Source organism: Arvicanthis niloticus, chromosome 5 (assembly GCF_011762505.2).
Source record: "Arvicanthis niloticus isolate mArvNil1 chromosome 5, mArvNil1.pat.X, whole genome shotgun sequence".
NCBI lineage: Eukaryota > Metazoa > Chordata > Mammalia > Rodentia > Muridae > Arvicanthis > Arvicanthis niloticus.
Genome location: NC_047662.1, coordinates 42,797,118 through 42,802,097, shown reverse-complemented (window position 1 = coordinate 42,802,097; position 4,980 = coordinate 42,797,118).

Sequence of the window (4,980 nt, the reverse complement as noted above, 5' to 3'; positions counted from 1 at the left end):
CAGACTGTACCTGGAAATAATGGTCTGTGAGTGTGGGAGGTCGGCCAGGTCCGATCCACACCAGGTGTCTCATAGATGAATCTGCTGTCAAGAGGAAGTAAAGAGAACACAAAAATGGAGGGATGGATGAATGGAGAGATGGAGAAGGGAGAGGGAGGGAGGGAGAAGAGAAGGAGGGAGGGAAAAGAAGAGGGAGGGAGAGAGTGAAAGAGAGAGAGAGAGAGAGAGAGAGAGAGAGAGAGAGAGAGAGAGAGCATTAGCAAACAGATTTTCTGATTCTCATTTTTAAAAGAAAAAGATGAAGAAAAAACACCACCCAGCAGCTAATTGTTCGCAGGCTGGTGCCTGTGCTAGCTCAAACGCAAAAGCTGACATGATAAAATGTTAGCATCTTGCGATCTGCTGTTAATAAAATGTAGCACAAAGGCACCGAGGGGTTTTCCATCTGCTAGCAGGATGCTGCACAGCTTGGGAAGCCTCTGCAGGCCACCAGCCCCATGGCTGGCTCCAAAGCACAGCAGTGGAGCCCAGTGCTGGGCTCATGAGGCTGTGTGGAGGGAGGCTGCAAAGTTCCAAGAAGGACAGCTGGGACCGGGGGACTCAGGCTTGCCAAGATTCCCTCTGGAGATCAGACTGGCTGGCTACCCATCACTGGCCAAGGGTTGCTGGGGGGCAAATTGGTCAGCACAGTGGCCCTCTCGGGAGAAACTTTTAAGAAATTATCAGTAAAAACAAAAGATTACAAACTAGTAGGAGGCCAGCTGTTCACACTGAGTAACTTCTATTCCATAAAATACCACACAGAGGATAAGAGTGAAGTTCCCTGAGTTCAGATACAGATGGAACCAGGAGAATGAGGAGCTCTTCAGAGAAGGTGTCTTGATCATCACTAACTTCTACCTATAATCCACTGCTTTCTTCAGTGACGCAAATAGGTCATAAGTCCAAGATGAATGAAGTGTGACCCGGTCACGGATAGAAATCAGATATTCTTAGATCACCTTACACTGTTGGGAATATCTGAGTTCAGTTGCAGTCCGCACTTTTAAGCTATAAATAGCAAGCCACTGCTAAGTCTGGTTTCTCCGTATTAGTCCAGAAATGCATGTAGGCTGGTCTCTATTTTAACAGGTGTATGAAACGTCACTGGTTTCCTCCATAACCTCTTGGGTGACTTTTTCCATGAGTGCTGTTGTGAGAGGGCCTTTGTCAACAGCCTCACCAACTGACAGAGGCCCTTGACACAGAAGCACAGTGGCATTCAAAATCAGGGTCAGTCATCTACTGCTGTGCATGGTCAAGAAACAGATCCCAGCTGGGCCTGGTGGCAACACCTGCAACCCCAACTGGGCCTGGTGGCACACACCTGTAACCCCAGCTGGGCGTGGCAGCACACACCTGCAACTCCAGAACTTTGGAGCAGGATGTAGGAGGAGCAGAAGTCCGTTATCTGTGGTTACTGAGTTTGATGTCAACCTGGGCTACATGAGACCCTGTCTCCAAAATGGGAGAAAGAAGAGTGTGGGAGATGTGACTATTAATGTATCTGCCTGGAGCAGAACACAGAACCCCAAACAGGCCCTCAGAATATACTTGGTTGGTTTTCCACAAAGAAGCAGAATACCATGGCAGAAACTAAAGCCATTAGGCAAACACATGTCCCAAACTAGACCTTGTCCCTCCACTAAGTGAGCTCAAACATGAAATGAGAAAACTGGGTGAGCACAGCAGATTGGGCGTGGCATCACCCCCATTGCTCTCCACAATACTGTGGGCGGGAAGGCAGCCAGTGGTGCATAAGACCCCTGTACTATCTCTCACAACTGCAATGACCCTGGAATTATCTTTAGAGTCTCCAGAAAAAGCTTATGTGCGTTCAAATCATGCCTGGGACAAGACAGAAGGGAGGTCTTCGGGGTCGGAGGAGACAAGGACGACAGTAATACAGGCAGGGACAAATCCTGTTCCTAACGCACACGTTTCTTACCAACTGTGTGGTTTTAGCTGTCACCTTAATTTATAATTGATCATTTTTGAAGCAGCCTGGAGAGGGCCATTAAGATGGCTTACTGGGCAAAAGCATTTGCCACACAAACCTGAAGGCCTGATTGAGATTCTTGGAGCCACGATGCTACTACAAGGGGGGGAAGAGCCTCCCGAGAGCTGCTCATGACACAGGTGCTGCCTACACAACAACATCCGACACACACTGTAGTAACAACAGCCCGGAGAACATGAACAAATGGCCATGGGGAAATCATTCTAGTGAAAAGCAAAAGTGTTTTCCATAGCAGAATGTTGTTGCATGTCTATAATCCCAGCTCTGAGGAGCTGAAGCAGGAGGATTTGAGTTTGAACTAAAATTGATCTACAATAAGTACAATGCTGTCTCAAAAACAGACAGACAGACAGACAGACAGACAGACAGACAGACAGACAGACAGACATAGAAGGACAAAACTGATTCTTAGGTTACATTTAAACTAAAATCTCTAATACTGAAATTTTTTTCATCCCCTTTAGCCTATTAATATTCACAGTTTTTAAAAGTCAGGTTTGTTTGTTCATCCATTTTCAAAATGAAATGAGTTTGGAAGTTGTTTTTCTTAAGGTTTACTTATTTTCATTCCTGATTCTATGTGCATGCTTTGCTGAATGGGTATGTAACCCATGTAGGTGCTTCCTGAGGCCATAGGGTGCTGAATTCCCTTGGGATTGGAGTTCCAGGCCACTGTGAGCCACCTGCTATGAGTACAGGGGAACAAGACTGAGTCCTGCAAGAGCAGTAAGCACTCTTAACTCTGAGCCATCCTTCCACCCTGAGTTTCAACATTGTTTTAAATTATTTTATTTCTGTGTAAAACCCAATTGTTGGTTGTTTTCAGCCATTGACACCTGGCTCTGGAGTGCAGCTGAGCGGCAAGGCCCACTGGAGCTGGCGAGTACCACGGCTTCTCCCTAAGGTTTTCAATGGTCTTTCTGAGAAGCGGAGGGCACACTTCAGTTGGAAACTTGGTTTTAAGCTCAGATGAAGCTGTACGTTAATCTACTCTGCCACCCACGGACATCATGACTAGGACGAGAACGCATCTGTCAGGGTTCCATTTTGTCATCTGTAACAGGAGGCTGGAGAGCACCTTCCTGGAGGACTCCTGGAGAATTCAGACTTTCTGGAAAGCTCTCAGCATAGTACAGGCACCAGGGACTGGGAGCACCTGGAGATAAATAGCCATGAGGGTGGCGCTTTGCAGAATCTAGGATCCCCCATGGTCTCAAAGAGGAGTCAACCTTCATGTGACCAATGGCCCAAATACCATGCACTGGGCATTTATGTGGAGAACATATTTGACATATTCCTTATAAGGGCTCCTGAATCCTCACCAGTGTTGCCAGGGGCAAAGAGAAGTGTAGAGACACTACATAATGTCCCTAAGAGCACACAGCCAGGAAGAGCCAGAGGGTAAGAGTGGGTTCTTCCAAAACTCTGGCCTTGGCCAAGAAGATGAAGTCAACCATGATGCATTGTGGGCCTCTATACAGTTCCCTCCAATGGAGGTCTAATCTCTAGCCATTAAAGTTGTATTTAGTAGTGAGGAAGCTGTGTGTCCTGCTTGGGACTGCAGGAGAGAAGCCCACTAAACCCACTAAACTAGGCACAGGCAGGCATGTTTTGTCTCCAAAGAGGTTGCAGAACATCTCTCATCCTATTCTCAAGAAACTCTGAGACCACCACAGTGGATGGCTTTTCTTCAGTGAAATAGAGGGGGTCGACCTTGAAGTGACTTTGGAAGCCACTTGGTGCCTTCACTCCATTTTGGTCACATGAATGGGCAGCCAGGCAACAGGCAACGCTGAGAACTTCTGACCACTGGGTGGGTGTGCACCTGGAACCCCACGGGCTTTTTCTGCATTGATTTCCCATGATGTTTACTTAAAATTGGATACCCACCTTAGGAGTCTCTCAGGTCCTCCATGTTGTGGTGAGTGATGGGACAGAGATCCACCGAGGCAGATGACCTCAGGCCATTCTGCTGGACAGTGGCAGAGTGCAAGCATGTGTTCTGTGTCCCAATGGTCTCAGATGGCAAGTAGTACAAAATAAACCATTAAACTCTATGGCTGGCACCTGAGGCCTGTGTCACACCTCCCCACCCTGAACCATGCTTCTACTTGGGGCTCTGCAACTTAAAAACTGTGACTTGTGTAAATGGCTCTCTTCACTTCTTTTCCACAGTAGGACTGACACCATGTAGTGTGGCTGCAGAGTGGGCAATTCTTGGCTCAGTGTGGGGTTTCAAAAGGAGGACAGACTTTCTTCCTCTGGCCTCTGAGAGGCCCTAGCAGAGCAAAAATGTGCCAGAGTAGATGCAAATTGGATGACTATAGCAGGGTGATCCAGCCTCCAGCCCACAGCAGTCCACAAGACACTCTGAAATTCACTCATTCGTTCACAGCTGTGGGACTAACCAATGTGGAGTCCAGAGGTGGTGGCACAGCTTCTGGTCTCTTGTAAGCACAGTCTGGTGAGAACTAGTCACTGATCCTCCAGCGCCTTCTAACCCAGGCTTGGGAGTTCAGGGCCAGGGTGCAGGCTTTCTTTGAAAATAATGAGAGGATAACTGGATGACTCGCATGCGCAGAAGCACAGAAAACACATAATGCCAGGAACACACGGAGGGTGGTATTTAAAGACAAAGAAAAATGGATTGCCCAGAGGCTAGTGATCACATAGATCACATAGCACAGAGATCACATAGCACAGTATAGGGGATCGTCGGGGTTTGTTTTGTTTTTTTTTTTTTGTTTTTGCTTTGTTTTTCCAGAAAATTCTCACATCTCTAAGGGCCGCTGCAGCAATTGCGCCCAAGATCCCCCAGCTACTTGAGCTGCACCAATGGAGCAGCTGTGGCCTGGGCAGAGACCGTCGCTAGGCAATAAGCTCCGCCTCCAGTTACGACCGGCTCGCCCTCTCGTGATAGC